Here is a 22,270-nt window from a genome sequence, read left to right on the forward strand (position 1 = left end):
GTCCTACTGGGCTCCCCAGTCCCTGAGACCTGGCTGGGGGCTGAGATTGTTCCAATTTTTAAAAAGGGTTGCCCGCTTGCTCCATCAAATTATAGACCAATTAGTCTACTCGATACCACTCAGAAGCTGATGGGACGAATTCTGCTAGAGAGGCTACTGGGCTGGATGGAGGAAAACAACATTTTGACCACCCTCCAAGCCGGTTTTAGATCAGGGGTCTCGACCTTGGACCAGATCTTCCGACTCCAGGTCCTATACTGGAAAACTGCAAGAGTAGAGGGTGGCAGCCTCTATCTTGTTTTTGTGGACCTGCGGGCCGCATTCGATCTGGTCCCGAGGGAGAGGCTCTGGACGGTGTTGGAGGAACTCGGTCTCCCTCCTTATTTACTAGACTACATAACCCGGCTCCACATTGGGAATTACGCTCAGGTGAGGTGCTGGAAGAACGGGGAATTATCTGACCGTTTCCCTGTCACACGAGGAGTACGCCAGGTCTGCCTACTAGCCCCCACCCTCTTTAGCTTATATGTCACTGGCCTGATAGACAGACTTAATTGTGTCAGGGATAATGATGCACCACGCCTGGCCACTGGCAGGGTGCCCGCTCTGATGTTTGCGGACAACACCTTGCTGTTGTCGCGAACATCATCGGGCATCCAGCGGGTTTTGGATGGGTTTGTTTCTATCTGCGCCTCGCGGGGTTTGGAGATCAACTTGGAGAAAACCAAGTTTATGATCTTCAACCCCCCGAGGCACACCCGCCCTAACCCTACATTGAACGGAACCCCCCTTGAGCTAGTCAAGACCTTCACATACTTGGGAGTGACTTTGACAGAACAATTCACATGGGACCAGCAAGTCTCTAAATCCTCCCTGAGACTTGCACAGATAATGGGTGGCATAGGCAGATTTTGCAGTGTCTCATCTTTTAAACCGGTTACCCCTGCCCTAGAGATATACAAAACACAGGTCAGGTCTGCAGCCTTATACGCTGCAGAACTCTGGGGACACATCAACACTTGTAACCTAACGAAAGTGGAACACTCCTTCATGCGGCATTTGTTTGGTCTCCCGCAAAGTACACCTCTGCTCCCATTACGCTTGGACCTGGGCCTGGAACCTATTACTGAGCTGGCATCAGCCCGACCTCTGCTCTATTGGAGAAGGCTCTGGTCTGTGCCGGAGCTGGAACCGTTTAGAGCAGAATTCAAAATCATTTGGGGACAGTTCAAGACCAAGAACATACCTTGGTTGGCACATGTTAAGTCTCTTTTTGATCAAATTGGCCTTCCCCAACTTTGGGATACACCGGAGGACAGCTGCTTGAGGATCCAAAGGACTGTCTTGGTGGCAGCTGTAAAAGCGCACAACCTTAAAATGCTACACTGCTCAAATTCCTTGGGCAGACTGTCCAATGAGTTCCTCACAACAAAAGCTGAATTCAGGATGGAGGCGTTTTTGGACCGGGTGCAGCCTCCACTGGCAAGAAAGCTATACATTCAATTGAGACACGGCTCTCTACCAGTAGGGGAATTCACTTCAAGATGGACAAAAGCGACGAAGGTTAACTGCCCTGCCTGCAATCATGCCAGGGAAGACATTATACATATCCTCTTTTTCTGCCCAGCATATGGTGAAATCCGGAAGTGCTGGATCATTCCACTTTGCAAAAACTTGGTGTCTTTGCTGTTTCCCGGTTTCTTGTCGGCATGTGGAGGAAAAGATCCGCAATAATCCATAAGGACTAAGGGACCACTGGTTTTATTTTAACTACTCCTTTGATATCCATTGTTTAATATTTTTTTAACTTTGATGTATTTATATTTTAACATTGTGCTTGTATATATTTTATTGCACTTTTATGGTCTTTGACCGAAATAAAGTTATCAAAGTGAAGTAAGAGAAAATAATAAAAAAAAAGGTTAAAAAAAAAAACCTCAGGCAACCATCCTACCAAGTAGACAATGTGAATGTGATGCTAACATCTACAGGTAGCCCAACATTTTTAATCAGCAGCACATTGCACTCTGGGATTTGTAGTTTAAGTGTTTTCAATATAGAAGTGTGGACTTAACAATACCAGCATGCAAAGTGCTGTTGGCGAAAAAGTCTGAACTGGCTGAAGGTGTGACACATTCCATAGGGCCTCGTTCAGGTATTATATATATGGTACCTTGATATCCGTTCTTCTACTACAACTACACAGAAATGTCACAGAACTGCCAACGGATCCATGTCTTGCCTGACATCTTGAGTTTATGGTAGATTTTTCAGCCAACAGTACTCTGCTGTCTGCGAACAGTAGCTTCGCTTTTTATGAACTGCCAGCGCTTTTCCATCTTCAAGTAAAGCCTCAGAAAATTCCCTTTTCTCAGCCTTTGTAATTTTGCTATTTTCAGCCTTATTGCCATGCAATGCCATTGTGTGCACGTCTGTAATTTTTGTAATACGTTTATCGTCTTGCTAAGCTTCTGTCCCTCTGCGGGTATTTTCCGCGCTACGCAAAACCCCGAGAAAAATAAAATAGTTGTGGACCTACAAGTCGGAACTTGCAGCGCGCCGTATCACCACGCTCCAGGGATATCTTCGCATAATGTCACGCATTATATTTATACTGGGGAAAGCGCAATTGCTCTTATCTGCTCTGATTCTGCCACAAGTTAGGTAGGACACACAGCACTGCCCCCTGCCGCTGAGACAGTGGTGGTGCTCTAGGTCTCGCCTCTCCGGAAGGCTCGGCGTTGACCGAGACAAGCCAAGCCGCACAGTAATCTGAGCAGCTCCGCCACTCATTGACACCCAGCGCTGCGACAGTACAACCTGCACCGAGCCGGGGAGACAACGAGAGGCGGCGAGGAGTGTTTGGAGGAGAGGCAACGGCAAGTACCATCTTTTTACTTCTTTCTATTTAGTTGTATACATTGTCAAAGTGAACATATTAAAATGTTATTGTTGCTCTGTCGCGTCTTGAGAAGCCACACCGTCAGTCGTGCGTTTTAGGTTATGATAAATATGCAAAAAGAGTGTAGGCTAAGCAGCTGAGACTACTTTAGAAACAGAGTAGGGGGGGAGGGCGAGTGAGTCCTGGCGAGGTCGACTCAGCCTTTCAGTCTCCCGAATTCAACCGAATTAGTGGCATTGACTGAGGGGAGAGCTGCGCCTATTGTTTAACTTCCTGAAATCACATCTGTAGGATTGGCTGCGGTTCTTATCCTCATCATCCGCCACATCTCATTGGTGGTCTTTGTTTGGGGTCTGGGATTTTTGAGACAGGTCCCGGTGGCAGAGTTTTAGTATACTTACAGCGTATGTAGAGGAGGGCGAAATAAATCCATGCCAAATTTTTAAGAGAAACTCGGATTCTGTAAGTGACGTATGTTTAGATTCATTTTATGTTCATTTATCTTATGTGGAGTTCCTATCACCAAATTCTTATTGTTAATGTTATGTCAATGTTAGTGGTTATTTATAAAGCACGCTTACACTGGGTGGCTTCATGGCGCTGACCAGAAAACAGAGTGTGCTAAAGCAGACAAACAGACAGCAGGCTATCCACTATCCCATGTTATATGCTTGCCGGAACAGCCAGGTTTTAAGAAGCTTCCTAAACTGCATAGTGTCGGTGCAAGACCTAATTGCCAAAGGAAAAGAGTTCCAGAGTTTTGGCGCCAGGACCGCAAATCGGCGGCCACCTTGACGCACCCGTTTGAACTTTATCGCAGGGAGAGACGGCTGATCGAAAAACACAGCGCTGGGAGATGGGGAGCCAGTGTAATTTTTCAAGAGCGGGGCTAATTGATTGCCATCGGGGTTGTCGAATGACCAACCAAGCTGCCTGGTTTTGTACCAGCTGCAGGCGTTTGAACAGATAGAGTGGCATGCCCAGGTATACAGAATTTGGGTAATCCAGATGAGATGTAACAGTGGCAGTTATAATCCGGATCAGAGCATCCTGGGTGAAAAAGCGGTGAATTTTCCTGATCTTGCACATCTGGAAGAAGCACTTCGAGATCACATTGCCTACCTGGGATTTCAATGTAAGTTCCTTATCAAGAGAGACTCCCAGAGTTTTGGCCGAACTGGAGGGGGAAGGTGATAGACCCAACTCCACAGGCCAGTAATGTAGGCCCCAAAATTTATAGCTGTCCCCGGTCAGAACAAGCTCTGTCTTACCCGGGTTCAATTTCAGATGGTTATAGTCCATCCACTGTTGTATGTATAACAGTGATTCCTGAAAATCCGCCACTGAGCGGTCAGAGCCATCTATCTCAAAGACCAGCTGCAGGTCATCTGCATAATTGAAAACTTTCACCTTTCTCTCCTTCAAAGATCGAATCAGAGGGGAAATATAGATGTTAAATAAGTGGGGGGACAGTGCCGAACCCTGCGGGACCCCACATGTGATTTTATGAGGGGAAGAAAGAAAGGGCCCTTGACGGACCGCCTGAGATCTATCATTCAAAAAAGAAGAAAGCCAACAGGCGGCCGCCTCCCGGACACCAGCAAGTTCGACACGGTCGGCCAAAATTGCATGGTCGACCGTGTCAAGGGCGGCGGATCGATCTAAAAGTACCAGTGCCCGAGGAGAACCCCTATCAGCATGGTCTCGGAGATTGTCCAGCACTGCCACAATGACAGTTTCAGTAGAATGAGCCGGCCGAAAACCTGCCTGATGGGGATCATGATATTTAGATTCCTCCAAAAAGTCAGAGAGACAGTTGGCTACATGAGTCTGTAGTAGCTTTGCAAGAAATGGGAGCAGAGAAATCGGGTGATAATTAGATAACAGTGTGGGGTCAGCTCTGAGTTTCTGTAGTAAGGGGACGACTATAGCCTTTTTAAAGGCCATAGGAACTTTGCCCAGGGTAAGAGACTCATTCAGAAGAGCAAGTACAGGGCCAGGGAAGGCAGCAAGACAGTCTTTAAGTATGTGGGGCGGGCAACAATCAGATGGAGCACCTGATGTAACCTTCACTAAGAGCTTTTGAAGGGTTTCAATGTCAATATTGGGAAATTGGCTTAACAAATTATTATTTTTGAACAGGTCAGAGGAGCTAGATGAACAAGGTAGCTTAGGAATGTTATTTTTAATGGTAATGACTTTGTCAATGTAATAATCATTGAGGGAGTTACACAATTCCTGAGATGGTACAGCCCTCAGTGGTATTCTCTCTGGGTTAGAGAGTTCATTGACAATATTAAAAATCTCTTTGCAGTTGTTATTTGAGTTTATGATACGGGTAGAAAAATAAGCGGCTTTGGCCATGAGAATGTTTTTTGTATATTCTTTCCTGGCAGTTAGATAGGTCAGTCTTTTTTCCTGGCAGTACTTCAATCGCCATTGTCTCTCCAGTTTGCCGAGCAGCGACTTCTGATTTTTAAGTTCGGTAGAGAACCATCTCATTGCATCAGTGCGCCGGGTGGTTTTTAATCTGGTGAGAGGGGCATGTTTATTACTAGCATTCATTAACCAATTCGAGATGTTAGTTTCTGTCGTCTCTATATTCGGCCCAGCACAAGGGACAGTGTCGGCTAAAGAGCGAAGAAATTCTTCCTTGTTTGCGGAATTCCATTTCCTAGCAAAACCACCTTCAGTGGTGCTAGGTTTCTCAGTTGACGGGAACCTTAAAGTAAATTTCAGCAGATGGTGATCAGACCAAGTACAGGGTGTAACGTGGGAGTAGAGATCCCCATCCCATTCGTCCAGACTTGGTCTAGGATGTGTCCCTTCTGATGGGTAGGGGACAGAACTTGCTGAGTGAAGTTCAGGTTCATAAGCAAATCCGTCAATTCTGCCGAGTGTGGTCCCTCCTCGGGATCTTTATACCAATAGTAAAAGTCTCCCACGAGTAGTACCTTGGCATGATCAGTAGCAAGTTTAGCTATCTGACCGCTAAGTTCCAGCGGAAAAGAGGAAGTCTTATTGGGGGGCCTATAGAGAAGTACACAGACAAAAGAGTCATGGGAGGATTCTTGTTTTATCACCAAGTTTTCGGTGTCTTTAAGGGAGAGGATAGGCAGGGAACAGAACCTATAATCAATTTGAATGATAGCTGCCACGCCACCTCCTACTTTATCAGAAGAGCCGTCCACGTGTATAATATAATAATTGTTAGGGATGGCCGCCAGCATATCAGGGTTTGAGTCATCCATAAGCCATGTCTCGGTCAGCAGAAGCATATTGGGATTATCTGAGAGCAGCAAAGAAAAGATATCCAACTGGTGCTTGACAAGAGAGCGAGTATTCAAATAGTAAACCATGAGGTCTTGGCTGATTCCTGGCTTGTCCTGGTTCTGTAGAGGGCACGTGGGTGCTGTATAATTCAATAATTCAGGGAAAGAGGTCCTTTTTATGAATATATCATATTTCAACAGTAAATCTAGCGTACCATTGGTAGGGAGCAGGCGGGTGCGGTGCATGCTTTGGAGCAATGCAGCGGAATAAGTGATGATCCCGGCATTGTAACTGGCTCTTGGGCCTGTTCGGGTGCAGACGGGCGCAGACAGGCTTGCCTTTGGCACGCCTGGGGCGCGCCGCCGGCGTGCCCGCTGCGCCCGTCTGCTGCGCTCCTGCATGACGTTTTGCATTTAAATCCAAGAGCCCACCCCCTGCACTGCCCACTGGGCGGGATTGAGAACTCCCTGGGGATTGTGAGAGGTAAGTATCAGGGTCCAGCGTGCTCACGCAGCGTCCCCGTTACAGCGTGAGGGCAACGTAAAAACAACTAGACCGCACCTTCTACCAAAATGGCGGTGGCGGTCAAAAGTGCACTAACAATCAGGGTTCAATTTCCCCTACCGCTCCAGTGAAGCCCACCCAAATGAAAATTCCCGCAAAGTTGAACACAAGAATATATGAACTTCAATTTTTTTAAAAGTCTCTCGATTTGTAAAACAATTCAGGCAAAAGAGCAAATTTCAGCGTGGTGTGGCAAATAAATCGCGGGTCTGATGCTTTCTGGGTCACATGTTTCTTCTTATGTGTATGTTTGATGGCACTCGTGTCCGTTTCCGGTGAGGTTTTGTGGTTTCTGGTCAATGTTATGTGGGTTAGGTATCATTAACTTCCTGAAATCACATCTGTAGGATTGGCTGCGGTTCTTATCCTCATCATCCGCCACATCTCATTGGTGGTCTTTGTTTGGGGTCTGGGATTTTTGAGACAGGTCCCGGTGGCAGAGTTTTAGTATACTTACAGCGTATGTAGAGGAGGGCGAAATAAATCCATGCCAAATTTTTAAGAGAAACTCGGATTCTGTAAGTGACGTATGTTTAGATTCATTTTATGTTCATTTATCTTATGTGGAGTTCCTATCACCAAATTCTTATTGTTAATGTTATGTCAATGTTAGTGGTTATTTATAAAGCACGCTTACACTGGGTGGCTTCATGGCGCTGACCAGAAAACAGAGTGTGCTAAAGCAGACAAACAGACAGCAGGCTATCCACTATCCCATGTTATATGCTTGCCGGAACAGCCAGGTTTTAAGAAGCTTCCTAAACTGCATAGTGTCGGTGCAAGACCTAATTGCCAAAGGAAAAGAGTTCCAGAGTTTTGGCGCCAGGACCGCAAATCGGCGGCCACCTTGACGCACCCGTTTGAACTTTATCGCAGGGAGAGACGGCTGATCGAAAAACACAGCGCTGGGAGATGGGGAGCCAGTGTAATTTTTCAAGAGCGGGGCTAATTGATTGCCATCGGGGTTGTCGAATGACCAACCAAGCTGCCTGGTTTTGTACCAGCTGCAGGCGTTTGAACAGATAGAGTGGCATGCCCAGGTATACAGAATTTGGGTAATCCAGATGAGATGTAACAGTGGCAGTTATAATCCGGATCAGAGCATCCTGGGTGAAAAAGCGGTGAATTTTCCTGATCTTGCACATCTGGAAGAAGCACTTCGAGATCACATTGCCTACCTGGGATTTCAATGTAAGTTCCTTATCAAGAGAGACTCCCAGAGTTTTGGCCGAACTGGAGGGGAAAGGTGATAGACCCAACTCCACAGGCCAGTAATGTAGGCCCCAAAATTTATAGCTGTCCCCGGTCAGAACAAGCTCTGTCTTACCCGGGTTCAATTTCAGATGGTTATAGTCCATCCACTGTTGTATGTATAACAGTGATTCCTGAAAATCCGCCACTGAGCGGTCAGAGCCATCTATCTCAAAGACCAGCTGCAGGTCATCTGCATAATTGAAAACTTTCACCTTTCTCTCCTTCAAAGATCGAATCAGAGGGGAAATATAGATGTTAAATAAGTGGGGGGACAGTGCCGAACCCTGCGGGACCCCACATGTGATTTTATGAGGGGAAGAAAGAAAGGGCCCTTGACGGACCGCCTGAGATCTATCATTCAAAAAAGAAGAAAGCCAACAGGCGGCCGCCTCCCGGACACCAGCAAGTTCGACACGGTCGGCCAAAATTGCATGGTCGACCGTGTCAAGGGCGGCGGATCGATCTAAAAGTACCAGTGCCCGAGGAGAACCCCTATCAGCATGGTCTCGGAGATTGTCCAGCACTGCCACAATGACAGTTTCAGTAGAATGAGCCGGCCGAAAACCTGCCTGATGGGGATCATGATATTTAGATTCCTCCAAAAAGTCAGAGAGACAGTTGGCTACATGAGTCTGTAGTAGCTTTGCAAGAAATGGGAGCAGAGAAATCGGGTGATAATTAGATAACAGTGTGGGGTCAGCTCTGAGTTTCTGTAGTAAGGGGACGACTATAGCCTTTTTAAAGGCCATAGGAACTTTGCCCAGGGTAAGAGACTCATTCAGAAGAGCAAGTACAGGGCCAGGGAAGGCAGCAAGACAGTCTTTAAGTATGTGGGGCGGGCAACAATCAGATGGAGCACCTGATGTAACCTTCACTAAGAGCTTTTGAAGGGTTTCAATGTCAATATTGGGAAATTGGCTTAACAAATTATTATTTTTGAACAGGTCAGAGGAGCTAGATGAACAAGGTAGCTTAGGAATGTTATTTTTAATGGTAATGACTTTGTCAATGTAATAATCATTGAGGGAGTTACACAATTCCTGAGATGGTACAGCCCTCAGTGGTATTCTCTCTGGGTTAGAGAGTTCATTGACAATATTAAAAATCTCTTTGCAGTTGTTATTTGAGTTTATGATACGGGTAGAAAAATAAGCGGCTTTGGCCATGAGAATGTTTTTTGTATATTCTTTCCTGGCAGTTAGATAGGTCAGTCTTTTTTCCTGGCAGTACTTCAATCGCCATTGTCTCTCCAGTTTGCCGAGCAGCGACTTCTGATTTTTAAGTTCGGTAGAGAACCATCTCATTGCATCAGTGCGCCGGGTGGTTTTTAATCTGGTGAGAGGGGCATGTTTATTACTAGCATTCATTAACCAATTCGAGATGTTAGTTTCTGTCGTCTCTATATTCGGCCCAGCACAAGGGACAGTGTCGGCTAAAGAGCGAAGAAATTCTTCCTTGTTTGCGGAATTCCATTTCCTAGCAAAACCACCTTCAGTGGTGCTAGGTTTCTCAGTTGACGGGAACCTTAAAGTAAATTTCAGCAGATGGTGATCAGACCAAGTACAGGGTGTAACGGTGGGAGTAGAGATCCCCATCCCATTCGTCCAGACTTGGTCTAGGATGTGTCCCTTCTGATGGGTAGGGGACAGAACTTGCTGAGTGAAGTTCAGGTTCATAAGCAAATCCGTCAATTCTGCCGAGTGTGGTCCCTCCTCGGGATCTTTATACCAATAGTAAAAGTCTCCCACGAGTAGTACCTTGGCATGATCAGTAGCAAGTTTAGCTATCTGACCGCTAAGTTCCAGCGGAAAAGAGGAAGTCTTATTGGGGGGCCTATAGAGAAGTACACAGACAAAAGAGTCATGGGAGGATTCTTGTTTTATCACCAAGTTTTCGGTGTCTTTAAGGGAGAGGATAGGCAGGGAACAGAACCTATAATCAATTTGAATGATAGCTGCCACGCCACCTCCTACTTTATCAGAAGAGCCGTCCACGTGTATAATATAATAATTGTTAGGGATGGCCGCCAGCATATCAGGGTTTGAGTCATCCATAAGCCATGTCTCGGTCAGCAGAAGCATATTGGGATTATCTGAGAGCAGCAAAGAAAAGATATCCAACTGGTGCTTGACAAGAGAGCGAGTATTCAAATAGTAAACCATGAGGTCTTGGCTGATTCCTGGCTTGTCCTGGTTCTGTAGAGGGCACGTGGGTGCTGTATAATTCAATAATTCAGGGAAAGAGGTCCTTTTTATGAATATATCATATTTCAACAGTAAATCTAGCGTACCATTGGTAGGGAGCAGGCGGGTGCGGTGCATGCTTTGGAGCAATGCAGCGGAATAAGTGATGATCCCGGCATTGTAACTGGCTCTTGGGCCTGTTCGGGTGCAGACGGGCGCAGACAGGCTTGCCTTTGGCACGCCTGGGGCGCGCCGCCGGCGTGCCCGCTGCGCCCGTCTGCTGCGCTCCTGCATGACGTTTTGCATTTAAATCCAAGAGCCCACCCCCTGCACTGCCCACTGGGCGGGATTGAGAACTCCCTGGGGATTGTGAGAGGTAAGTATCAGGGTCCAGCGTGCTCACGCAGCGTCCCCGTTACAGCGTGAGGGCAACGTAAAAACAACTAGACCGCACCTTCTACCAAAATGGCGGTGGCGGTCAAAAGTGCACTAACAATCAGGGTTCAATTTCCCCTACCGCTCCAGTGAAGCCCACCCAAATGAAAATTCCCGCAAAGTTGAACACAAGAATATATGAACTTCAATTTTTTTAAAAGTCTCTCGATTTGTAAAACAATTCAGGCAAAAGAGCAAATTTCAGCGTGGTGTGGCAAATAAATCGCGGGTCTGATGCTTTCTGGGTCACATGTTTCTTCTTATGTGTATGTTTGATGGCACTCGTGTCCGTTTCCGGTGAGGTTTTGTGGTTTCTGGTCAATGTTATGTGGGTTAGGTATCATTTGGTTATTTCAGGTTGCTTATTGTGTTTAGCGCCTTTTCTGATAATTATATGGCCTCGTAGTGCTGTCATAATTCAGGTGCATTGGCCCTTTTGTCTCAACGACTCCATCAAAGGCCGTAGTCTGATTACTGGATGTATGAGTGGGATAATCAGAAATGGTCAGAGCCCTCAAGTTCCCATATCCCTATATCAATAGCTCATCCTGTACAGATTTCTACTTTGCTTTCTTGGATTTGTAGTCCTGTTTATCCCATTATAACTCCGGGATTGAAAGTCCAAGAATGCACAGTATTGGACAGGGTGAGCTACTCATGTATGGGCCCGGGAAACTCGAGAACTCTCTATGTTGGGGTGCATATTATGTTGCTTATGAGTGTATGTGCTTGTGAGGAAAAAGGTATTTTGCAGGGTTCCCCTTCTACCTCCACGTTTTGCCACATATTTGGACTACTAGCTGCTGTCTTTTTGACTCTGAGAGTGCACTCAGGCCTGCTAACTAGATGTTAGTATCAGTGTTCTAACTCCGTACAAAATGAATGTTGAATTGGCTACCCCCTAATAGCATACACTGACCTACTTATAAGCCCCTGGTATATAGTAACAAGGGTACCCAGGGCATGTAAGTTAGAGTGTCCATTCAGGGCTGCAGCACTGATTGTGCTACCCTGCTGTGGCAAAGTACAAAATGGCTTCCAGCCTGCCACTGTAGTCTGGAAGAGCAGTTTCAAAACTGCTAATTCATCTTTGCCATTTAAACAATGACAAAGCCCCCACTTCCCTTAACATTATATATGTCTCCCCAAAAGAAAGCCTATTGAGCCTTTAGGCAGGAAGCTGTATATTTGTAAGTGGGGCATATACTTTAATGTGTTCCAAAAAGAAAACTACCAAATTGTTGTTTTATTGTGGAAAAGCTTGTAGCCTTATTGGCTAACACAGAGTTGCTGGCTGGCATGTCAGGCTTGATAACTTCTGAATGGGATTACTACTATCGGTACTCCAAGGTATCATATTAATTGTGACATTAAGACAGACTTGAGGCCAAATTCCTTTGTAATGTAACTTTTAAGAAAAGGCAACTTTCAGAAAGTTGTTACTCTATTGTCCATTTTATCCGGTGGCATTTTACAGTTGTTAGCCACCAGACAGTCTTCTGCCCTCCTTGGGAGTAATATGAACGACTCTTAGGCTCAGGGACAATAGAGACCTACCAAAGAGGGAGTTGTCTTACTGCTGACTTGTAGGAAGCCAAACAAAGTGCTGTCTCAAAAGGCTAACTTCAAAGGGTGAAGCTGTCGATCACACTCATGTAGGGCTTCCCCTTTGTTCAGGTAGATGTGCTGGCAGCGGGAACAGACCAGTTACCAAATAGTTTTTCTGTGGGCGGGAAGCCCACAGGTAGCAACACCTCTACTGTGGATGTCCAAGCTCCTAACATCGAAGGATGGCCTAAGACATCTTGAGAGTGTGCCAAATAGTGCACTCAGGGATTGCTAAATGCCACACATAGTTAGAAGTCATCATCGGGAGGGATCCTGGTAGCCCACTGGCTAATGACCACTTCTTCCCATCCAGGGCACTTGCTAGGCATAACCAAGCCATTTCTGGCACCCTGAACCTGGACTTGAGAGAGGACAGAAGAAGGACGGCCCTGATGATCCCTGGACCTGGCAAGAAGGATTGCAGCAACCACTGGATTGCTCCTGTTGCTCTTTGGGATAGCAAAGAGAGGGCTGGGCCTGTGGTACTTGGCTTGAGGAAAAGTTGTTCCTGAGCACTAGTTTGAAGTATTGACTCCAATGGTCAGTCAGCTGACCCCCTGTTACAGCACCAGGCTCATAATAGCTGAAGATGCCCGTCCTTGCCAGTTAGTAGTGACTCGCAAGGAATCACCACTGACTTACAGCCAAGACGTCCTCCACTCTGGACTCAAAAGTTGCACCCGAGTCTGCCGGACCTGGAAGAGTCGTCAAAGTGTGGATTGGTCACCAAAAAACAAACATAGCCCTCATCAAAGGGTATCGATGTGACCAGAGATTGGTAGCTAGCCGCTGCTGTGCTTCTAGTGGCTTAAAGAGGACTTCAAGGGACTCATAACCCTGTGGCCAAAATTGCCCCATATTACCTGTGGACCAAGGAATAACCCCATAAATGCTCCCCTTTGATCGCACAACACCCAGAGCATCTTTCAGCATCCTCCACTTCCTGCATCCCCAGAATCAAGACCACTCCATTGAAGTCTATGGCAGTCTTGATGTAAAGTGTGGAACTGGACTTGAGACTGCTTTGCAGACCAGGTAACTGTACATATTCTCCTTATTGGCCCCCCAATCTTCTCCTTGTCGGAAATGTTTGCACAGTCTGGGCCAGAGTAGCTGGCCACAACTCTTTCAAACTTTTAAAAAGTTTAAAAACTGTAAGGTTACCAACTCTTGTTTGCGCTTTGAACTAAAAAGCTGAGATTTACATTTTCTATATCTTTGGAACACTCTAGTGGATATTGCTCATCTTGGTTTCTAAAAATTCATAAAAATATAATCTATTTTTATAAATTGGTGTCAGATTTCTTTGCTATTGTGTGACTTTCTGTAAAAAATTCAGTTACTGGTTGAGGGGGGTGAAACCTTTCTTAAAGCAGCAACCAGAAATCTTCTCAGGGTGAAGTCACAGACAAACCCTAAATTAACCTGTGCACAACCTTTGGGTAGCTTGGCACAGAGCAGTCAGGTTTAACTCAGAGGCAATCTGTAAAGTATTTGCACAACACTTCAAACAGTACAAAAACGCCCCACAGCAGAGTTCGTAAAATAGAGTCTTTTTTAAAGCATAAAACAATACCAAAATGACAAAAATCCAATTAGTAGTGCCAGAGATATTACATTTTGAAGATTTTAGTGCAACAATTGTTCCAAGAGGCATTATGTGCCAACTGTGAATATCTGGTCACACCGGACCAGGGCCGTACTGGCTACCGGGCGTTTTGGTGTGCTGCAAGCTGGGAGCTTATTTCACTGCGGTGGGGGCTGATTTCGTTAATGGGGACCTGCATGTGCTTCTAAATCAACAAAGCAGAACAAACGGTTTTAAGCACACGCAGGTCCCCATCAACGAAATCAGCCCCCAGCACCAAAACGCCCAGTAGCCAGTCCGGCCCTGCCACGGACCGGGACAAAGTCACAAATTCAGGCTGACCGTGATGGAGTGCGGGCTGGCTACAGTGACCCAGTTAGGCCTGGTGAACAGAGTACCTGAAATCCTTGTTTGCGGAGTGTTGCGAGGATTTGCATTGATGAAGCGTTACTTAGCTGAAGCAAGGCATTGGTTTGAAGATGCAGCAAAGCTGTTGTGTGAGGTCTGCTGCATCGGCGTCAAAGATCCCTTGGATGAGGGCTTGCAATGCAGAGTTCAGAGTCAAGGATTCGTCGTGCAGTCGGCACGATGCGTCTGTTTCGAGGCTGCTGTTGACAATGAAAGGAGGGTTTGCACCGAGGATACATTGTGCAGCAGTGGTTCTGATGCAGTAACAGACTGCAAAGCATGTCTTTGTTGCAGTTCCGTTCCACACAGCAGCAGCAAAGCTTCGTTTCTGACTTGGGCTGCATGTCTCAGCAGATGAGATGCGCTGGTTCTACTGGACCCACCCAGGCTTGCAGAGCAGAGTAGGCCCACTCCAAGTGTCCTGGACTGGGTACGCACCACTTGGCAAGGTATACTCACAGATGGCAGAGTCCTGGTGCAAGAGTAATGTAGTTGTAGCCTTCTGTCCATGATTCTCTAAACACGAAACCCACCAACTGATCTAAGGATGCGCAAGGCTTCCTGATAAATCCGTACATCTATTAGCCTACAGATGGATATAATCCAGGTATGCTGAGGAGATAAATAGCCTGGACATGCAAACAAAACATGGGAATCACTTTCACTTGGGTGATCACAAATTGGGCAAGAGTTGCCTCCTTTCCCAGCCCAACCTGTTGTAAATACTCAAAGAGGTAGGGTGCCTACCGAAACTGAAAAAAGCTTCCTATGCAGTGGTACTGACACTATGTCCCAAAATAGCTCCAACCCTCAGATGGGCTTAAAATCCATAAAATCACTGGTTAGCTTGGCGGTGGTAGACTTCCGTGAATCCTCAGCCATCACAAGTGAGCAGTATATCTTTTTCATTGCAGCAATTGAAGGAAAAATAGATGTATCTGGATGTTCCCACAAGTCATGGAGCCCTAACGTATATAGGGCTATCTTCATGTTTTTGATCCAAGGTATTTTGTTAAAATAGTCGGCCATTATATCATCCAGTAGGCAGTGGGCGTTGTGGGCAAGTTCAGGAGTAGTCCACATATGTCTCTAATACAGCACAGGCCGCAAACAAATTGTATTAGAGATCTTGGAGACTCCTAGGTCACTAATCAGAGGATATAATGGGGTGCTGACTGGGCGAGATACAAGATTCCTAAGGAAATTGTTCACAGTTCTTGTAATATCATTGTGTTTTTAGAACCCCCACAGTTCGACCCCATACAGGGCTGACCCCTAACCCTTGACCTCATAGATATTTAGTGCAGGAGAAATGGGCTTTGTATGTGGTGTCTTAGACTCCTTGAGCATTACTTCTGAGATCTGCTTAACCTTCGTAGTCACCTTGTCAATATGGAGGTGCCAAGACATACCCTCTTCAAATGTGACCCCCAGGTATACAAATGAATCAGCCCTCTCTTGGGGAACTCCTCCTAAGGTTAAATTGCCAAGATCCACACAGGCTGCCAGAGCACCTAAGGCCCACTTCCAAGTGTCACAGACAGGCTTGGCATCACTTGGTAAGGTAGACTCACAGATGGCAGAGTCCAGGTGCATGAGCAATGTAGTTGGAGCATCTGTCTATGAGGCTCTAGTCAGGAGATCAGCCAACTATCCCTTGGAGTCACTCTGGCGTTCTGGGTTTAAGAGATACAGTTCCAGTCCTTCTCACCCATTTAAAAATGCAGCAAGTCAGCAGAGCAAGGCAGCAAACCAGCAACGCAGTAGTGCCGCAGGGCAGCAGTCCAGTTGAGTGGCAATCCTTCAGCAGCACAGCAGTCCTTGCTCCTGGCAGAGTATCCACAGGTCCAGAGTGTACTGAAGTGGTGGTGTCTGAGGTCCAGCATTTATACCCAGTTGTGCTTTGAAGTGGGGGAGAAGCTTCAAGAGTTTTCCCTTTGAAGTCCCCAAGCATCCTGTCTTCCCTGTCCTGGCTCAAGACTAACTACAGGAGGTATGCAGCCCTTTAAGTGGAGGTAGGACACGTCTATTCAAGTGTAAGTATGGCAATGCTCAGATCGTCCATCCCATCCTGTCAGTGATTGCCAACGTAGACATACCCAAGTTCCCTATTATGTGTGGCTGTCTATGAGCAATACACAAAGCTCAACTGTCAGTTGCACCCAGCTGTGTGACCCAGGTACAGGCTACAGGCTACAGGCACTACATGGTTAAGGCAGAGAAATGCCAACTTTGTGAAAGATAAGGGTACAGAAATAACAGTGAGAAATGTAAAAATACATTGATAACAGAGAACATATAGATCAGAGATGAAAAAGTATTATCCTGTTTATCAATGTGTGGCTATCCATCTTCATCAAGCAATACAGTGAGATGTCCTAAATATAGGATTCAGTACTCAAGGATAGGGCAATTTAAAAATCACTAAAAGAAGAATGGATTAGTTGTCAATGTTTCGGTATTCATTGCATCAAGTCAATGAGACCATCTTCAGGACAAATGTAAATCTTGTGCAATTTCTTGACCCGTTGATCAAATAATCTGGAATTCCCACCCAGGATATCACTAGTAGCAGATAGGATCAAAGATGATAAATTAATTAATCTTTTTTGACTGGGAATGTAGTTTTTGCTTCACGCCGTCGGGACAGTTGTCTCACAGTCTCAATTGAATTCACTGTGAATTGGAACGAATACCGAAACGTTGATGACAAATCCATTCTTAGTTTTAGTGGTTGTTAACCGCATCGCTGCTGCGGTGATTTTTGCGCTGTGCGGCATTTTTAAAAATACTGCGTTACATGACGAGCTCAGCTTGTCATCAGCACACGCCACCCGTGGCTGATGACGAGCTGAGCTCGTCATCAGCATAGAAGGGGTTAAATTGTACTATCCTTGGATAGCCACACATTGATAACCAGGATCATCATTTTTCATCTCTGATCTATATGTTCTGTGTTATCAATGTTTTTTTAGTTTTCTCACTGTTATTTCTGTAACTTTACTTTTTGTATTTATGGTATTTGAAATATAATTTTCTGCTTTGGCTCACCCAGCTAATGTAATTGATTTACTAATTTATTTTGTATAATTCAGTTTGATTGATTCTACTGAGTATCATTGATTTTCACCCCATAGATATACATGTAGATTTTTAAAAAACCATTCTTGTTGAATTAATCCCTTTACGGCATCTTTACCTTTTTCACTTTAAAACCCAAGCTCACAAGAGTTGATTGGGTTGCCCAAATACTTGCTATACATTTTCTGAAAGTGGCATTTTCAAAATAGTAACTTAAAATCTGACTTCACATTAGGTTAGGGGTTTTCATTAGGGGTGGGCGGAATTTGCATAGTCGTGCTACGGAAAGCTCTGCGAAATGGTAAAAAATCTCTGCAAGCATGCTTTTTTCCTGTATGCGATTGCTGTTTGCATGCTCGGGGAGAAATATCTCCCGAACACGTATTTTGAAAGCGCGAACGAGCACAAAATTCCAGGAAGCAGCAGATCATGGAAATTTTGGCAAGTCCGCGATCTCAGAGGAACGCAAAATTCCCAAATTCCACGAGCGGAACGGAATTTACCGCCCAGGTCTTGTTTTCATCACAATTCCAAAGACACCAAACATGATCTGAATACCTGCTCCCATTTGGAAATTACAGCCTAATAAATGTAATAAGGTAGACTCAATGTTAATCTATGGGAGAGTTAAGCCTTGCAGTAGTGAAAAAAAATGTAAGAGATTTACACTACCAGGACATATAAACCTTAGAAGAACATGTCCTACCTTTTAAATACACTGCAGCCTACCTTTGGGATATCCAGGACTTACATGTCTTAAATTGGGCCTGGCAAAAGGATTTTTTTTTGCCAGGTTGAAAAGGAAGTTAAAACTGCCCACACAGTCTTCAATGGCAGGCCTGAGGCATGTATAAAGGGTTACTTAATGACTGGCACAATCGGTGCTGCAAGACTAATCAAATTATTTAATTTACAGGCCCTAGGGACATGTTGTGCCTCTTTACTAGGGACATACAAGCAAACTAAATATACCAATTGAGGATAAGCCGATATTACTATGATTTCAGTTGTAAGTATACTTTTGTAATGCAACCTTTTTCTCCTAATGTCCACTTATGAGTTCTCAAAATACACACATTTTCATCTCAAATACACTTTTTCAATTTTGGTATACCTATATTTATTCAACCAAGTCAAAACGTCTAACTTAGTATGCTGAGCTGAAAACAGGAGAGCAATTTACAGGTAGCTACTAGTAGCTCATAAGCTACTTGTTGGAGAAACCTGACCTAGATGTTCTTCCCACTAAGGTATGTTGGAAGTAGGGTAGTCATCTGGGAGCAGTGAAGGGGTTTAAACATGATGGCATCCACCTAGTGAGAACCCAGTCAGTGTGAAAGTGAATGCTATGTGTATTTGGACCAAGAAAGAAGAAAAAGAGGATGGGAGGCAAGGATGTTCTCCCTTCCTACATAGATTTAGTTCTGGAATGTGTTAGTTGTTAGCATTTTCAACAAAATTACCTCATTTTGAGGGCATTTTGCTAGGTAGTGTAGTGTAATGTGTTGTAGGTCATTTGTGAAGTGCTTAATGCTGAGAGCTTTCAGTGATTGGGTAAGGTTCTCAGGATTAGAACACTAGAGTTATAGGGTCGCCCACGTCGTATCATGTGTGAGGGATCGAGGTGTTCTCCAATTATGTTATGGAGAATGCAATGCCATAGCTATGCATGGCTGTTTGGAAAATATCTTTCAAAGATGAATTTGTCATGAATATGTCTATCACCTCTTAAGGTCACATTTTGGGCCAGGAGTGAAAACACATCACAATCAATAAAGACTTTAAATTTGTGCCCTAGTTGGATAAAAAAAGCTACTGAAGATACCACATTGCATTACTGTGACTTTGAAACACAGCTCTATGGTAGTGCATTTGAGTGGGGCTAGTGGGCAGTGCCACCTGGGCGCTGGTATATCTGTCATGACACGAAGGACTCCTGAGCTAATCTTGCTTTGTTATCCAATAGCACATAGCATGACAGGACTTTGGGGGACTATACTTATAAAGTACGCAAAGTGCTATTTTAAACTGTGACCACCAGTAGGCCACCTTCATGGCATAGGCCAGTTGGCATCTGTGTTAGAAGCTAATTATGTTAGAAGCTTGCAAAGCACCTGGTAACTCCAATTAGGAGTGTACCCACGCTAGGTTTTCTTCTTTAGCAATCCGTGAGCCAGCCATGGCAGTTAATTTACCACTGATTGCCTGAAGAACCAGGTCTTTAGTTTTTTGCGAAAGAACATTTCAGAAGGTTGCATTCTAAGGTCCACATGGAGGAGATTCAACATCTTTGACACATGAAAGCTGAAAGAGCTGCCACCCAAATGAGCTCAATGCGTTTTGGGTATCATGTGTCTGCTGTACCTGAGGATCTGAAGCAACAATTTGGCATGTAAGGTTTGATCAATGGAAAAAGATACAGAGGACCCCTTAGATTACATTTTCTGTAGCAAAAATATAGAGCTTTAAAAGCTAGTCTTGCCTGATTAGGAAGCCAGGGGAGTTTGGCTTTGGTCAAGACCCAAAGAAGAATGTCCTGGGATATTCTGAAGCATTCTTGCTGCGGCGTTCTGAACTCTCTGCAACATTCTTGTCCTACCGTTGGAAATAAGATAGAGTACATTACAATAATCCAAGCATGGCTCTGCAGGTGCCTGGATTACTGTTTCCCTTGCTGAATCTGGCAGAAGCTTGAAAAAATTCAAAGCATCTTCAAGATGCCAAAGCAGGTACCAGCAAGAGCAGAGATCTGGTAATCGAGGTTCAGCAGGGAGTAAATCCAGATCCCAAGATTTGTTTACTTAGGTTTTGGAGCAGGTATTTGCCCTAACTCAGATGGCCACCATGTAGAGGTCCATAGACAGTTGCTTGCCTACCACAAGGACCTCAGTTTTCCTGCATTGAGTCTAAGGCAGCTGGAGTCCATCCATTTTGACAGGTCAACCAGACAAAATTTGAAGTTGGAAGCAGCTACACATTCGTCCTGTGCCATCAGCTGAGTGTCATCAGCATAATACACCATCTTCACCCTGTTACACTCAGTTACATCTGCCAAGGAGCGCATGTAAACATTAAACAGGGTCAGGCTCAAAGCCGATCCCTGAGGCACCCCTTGCTGCAGACGGCAAATCTCTGAGGTGAAAGACTGCTGGAAGACCTGGAAGGTGACATCCTTGGGGAAATCCATAATCTAGCCAAGCGTGCAACCCACACACAGAGATTCCAAAATCATTAAAGTAGGAGGCTATGGACACAGTGTCAAAGGCTGCGCTCAGGTCCAGCATAATAAAGGCCTCTGTCTTGCTCTCATCAGCAGTTAATCTAATGAGGGCAAGACAGGGACCTTGATTATGCACTTTACATTGTGCCCTGAGGAAAACTTGCTACCTGTGAAGAGTTCATGGGGAGTTAGATTTCTCAAATTGTTGTATGTCAGATTCCAGTACCACCCATTTTCCAATTGCTTCCAGGTAGCGATGTATGCTATACCCAATGGGTAAAGTCTATAGCTTATAAAGTTAAATGCTGATCATTGTAAGCTTAACTGACAAACAAAACCAATACAGTTCTTCAAGTCTTCCTCTTCTCAAATGCATAATAAAGTACTCTCCAGCAGCAGCTGATCAAGCTTGTGTCAAGGATGTACATTGTACAAGCCAGGGCTATACTAGTGCAGAAATTCCATACAACACTCTGAACAAGAGTAACACCAGCTAGCACACATGGGAGCCTCACTGAAAGACAACAAGCGTGACTCTCACCAAAACAAAAAAAGTTGAGTACGGGGCAGCAGCAATGGGAAGATACTGATTTTTAATTTTGGTAAAGGGTAGAAACACTCAACAGGGTATCTGGACATTAAACACTATTAGCTATTAGTAACCTCCTGCCATAGGCTATTATTTAATAATGTTAAAATAAACTGTTTTTTAGAGTTTTTCTAAGAGCAGGTTAATTGGAAGTGATGTGCTGTGCAAATGGTATTGAGTTCCACAGGTTATTGGCTCCAAAAGAGAAGGAACCAATGGTGCTGGAATTAATTTAAGAATGGGAGCGGTGTCCAATATTGTCACCTCACTAAAGTCCTAGAGGATATTTGACAGTGTTTATTTTAAAAGAAAAAAAAAGCTACAGGAAGAAAAATGTTTGAGAGGCTTCCTTACTGTTCATTCTCCATTTAAACTTTTTCAAGTTTTGTGGGATTGCACCCTCCACACCTCTAGTTCCAGAACCACTAAAAGGAGCTGCCACCTACTCTCATCTGCTTTAGTGGTGATGACAAAAACAATAGGAAGAGGCAGATATTAGTGATCAAGGTGGCGAGTAACTCCAAATCAATTTGCAAATTACCATAAATAGTTTTTATAGTAAATACGTATGGAGTTATATTTGATTCGCTTCTTAAATAGTAGCCAATGAAAGCATTTTAGTTCTTACAAAATGTGTGCCAAATAAACACAGTATTACAGTGGACAAATGCGGGGCAGGTTCCTGCTTATTTGGATGAGTGCCTAACAACCCACATTGGAAAATCCAGTAAGCAATCTACATCTATTTACTGATTTTCATGAACTATCATTAAGGGAACTGAAGAAAATAATGAAGAATCGTTAGAAATAAGGTTCCAAAGTCAACATTTGTTTAAGGAAACATCTTAAAGGGACTGAAGACATTATAACTTCCTTAATTTGAGAAGTTCTAAATGCTTCATTGAGAAGAGGGAAGGTCCCTGATGATTTCAAGCAAATTATTGTCCAACTATTATTGAAAAAACCCACACTGGATGCTACAGTCCTAGCTTTAGATCTAGTTTTGCTAATCACTCATCTATCAAAGTTTCCAGTGAACACAGCTACTTCACAATTCAATAATTGGAGAGTGACTGAAAGTTATTGGGCTTCAGGTCATATAAAGTGGCTAAATCAACAGTTCATTAGTTCAGAAAGACAGCAGATAGGCACAGAGTAGAAGCAG

At 44.6% G+C, this 22,270-nt stretch overlaps 1 protein-coding gene across 1 annotated transcript in view; it reads left to right on the plus strand.

The window, feature by feature from the left end:
- The first annotated feature begins 2,784 nt into the window (after positions 1-2,784).
- Positions 2,785-22,270, plus strand: part of LOC147733072 (uromodulin-like) — a 236,180-nt gene continuing 216,694 nt past the window's right edge. Inside the window, exon 1 of the mRNA XM_086958915.1 lies at positions 2,785-2,879. The gene's annotated coding sequence lies outside the window, so the exon portion shown is untranslated. The remainder of the gene's footprint in view (positions 2,880-22,270) is intronic.

The sequence above is a fragment of the Lissotriton vulgaris genome, chromosome 2_1 (genome assembly GCF_964263255.1).
Source record: "Lissotriton vulgaris chromosome 2_1, aLisVul1.2, whole genome shotgun sequence".
Classification (NCBI taxonomy): Eukaryota; Metazoa; Chordata; class Amphibia; order Caudata; family Salamandridae; genus Lissotriton; species Lissotriton vulgaris.